This window comes from Colossoma macropomum, unplaced genomic scaffold, assembly GCF_904425465.1.
Source record: "Colossoma macropomum unplaced genomic scaffold, Colossoma_macropomum, whole genome shotgun sequence".
NCBI classification, from domain to species: domain Eukaryota; kingdom Metazoa; phylum Chordata; class Actinopteri; order Characiformes; family Serrasalmidae; genus Colossoma; species Colossoma macropomum.
The window spans coordinates 2,085,001-2,086,402 of NW_023495515.1; the positions used below are offsets into that span (position 1 = coordinate 2,085,001).

Here is a 1,402-nt window from a genome sequence, read left to right on the forward strand (position 1 = left end):
GGCTTATGGACGCTGACTGTGCAGTGATGATGTCCAAGCGGAGGTGCTTTAAACTTTATGACTGTTTTTTAATATTAAATTATAGGAAGGAAGGAACTCGCTTTTGACTGTCCAGCCACTGGAACGTCATTGAGTAGAATTGCTGAGGGAAGATTGCCGTCCATCGTTCGGCCGGTCACAATCAAGAAATTTTAGCTGACCTTTCTTTTGCCATTTAAACAATTGCGATTAACAGTTTTCCTTTTTTTGAAAGGCAGTTCAGTTGTGTTGAAGTGTAAGCCTAAAGTGGCCAAATTGGATTAGCTGTCTTGCTTCCAAGCCGAGAGACACAGCTGGAGTCCAAATTAACAATCTTTACTCGCTGCTGCCCTCTATAGGTGCTAGGAACAAACAATGTAGCGAAAATATCTAATTGCAGTTTTTCTTTCCAGTATTCCAATTTGAATGCAATTCATTCCTATAAATTAATTTCCAGATCTTTTATTTTGCCAAGAAGGCCACACACATTTTTTTGGACGGAATGTTTCGGACCGCCAGTCCACAAGGTCACTTTCCTGCTTAAAGCTTTAAGGCAACGTTACATGATTTATAATTAAAGTTGCACTCTTTCGAATTGTCGTTTAAAGAACGATTCATCATTCAACCCTTACTGCTGCCCCGACACCAGAAGTTGGAACCTTTGTTGTTTTTGTAAAACCCTGAAGTGCCTCAATAAATGCGTTTTCTGCTAGATTTTCATCGAGTTTGCCTCGACCCAACTGAAGAAAATGCGCCCGATTCACATCCTGTTTGTTGCAATGTAAACATATAATAGTGAAAGTTGAGCAGTGGACAGTAACTGCAGTCGGCGCAGGACTGAACGATAAATTGTTTTTATATGGAAATCGTGATGTGAAAATGTGCAGTTTTCAAAATGCAAGAGCTGCAGTTTTGGATATAGTTTAGTTTATAGAAAATAACTGCATGTAAATTGCAATTTGATATTTTCCCCAAATCAGTGCCCAAACTTTTTGTTCTGGGGGGCCTGAAATGCAATGTTTGTGGTGGGCCAGAAAGACAAAACAGTATGCAAGTAAAGAAGATGGGTGGGCTGTAAATCAAAATCAGTTTTTTAAAACGATTATATGTTTTCTGAAAAGTAAACATACTTCACGTATATGATCTTAAACGAAAAATAAAAAATCTATAAAATGAGAAGTTAAAAAATATGTTATTGTCTCTCTTTGGATGAGGGGGCAGGGGTTAGGGGCAACTTTCTGGTGGGCTAAATCAAACAATTCATTTGAAATCGCAATATGAAAGTGCAAATTTCAAATTGCAGGAGTTGCTGATTTAATGCTATCATACATTTTTTAGAGTCAGTGTCTCCTCAAAAGCAGAGCTTGTGAACTGGCAGTCTGGC

General features: G+C 38.4%; 1 protein-coding gene across 5 annotated transcripts in view; it reads left to right on the plus strand.

Moving 5' to 3' along the window:
* The window catches only part of cep57 (centrosomal protein 57), a 23,494-nt gene extending 22,295 nt beyond the window's left edge, over nucleotides 1–1,199 (plus strand). For all 5 annotated transcript variants that reach the window (XM_036562762.1, XM_036562763.1, XM_036562765.1 and 2 more), the window contains one exon: nucleotides 1–1,199. This exon is cut by the window's left edge and continues 2,884 nt beyond it. The gene's annotated coding sequence lies outside the window, so the exon portion shown is untranslated.
* The last annotated feature ends 203 nt before the right edge of the window (nucleotides 1,200–1,402 follow it).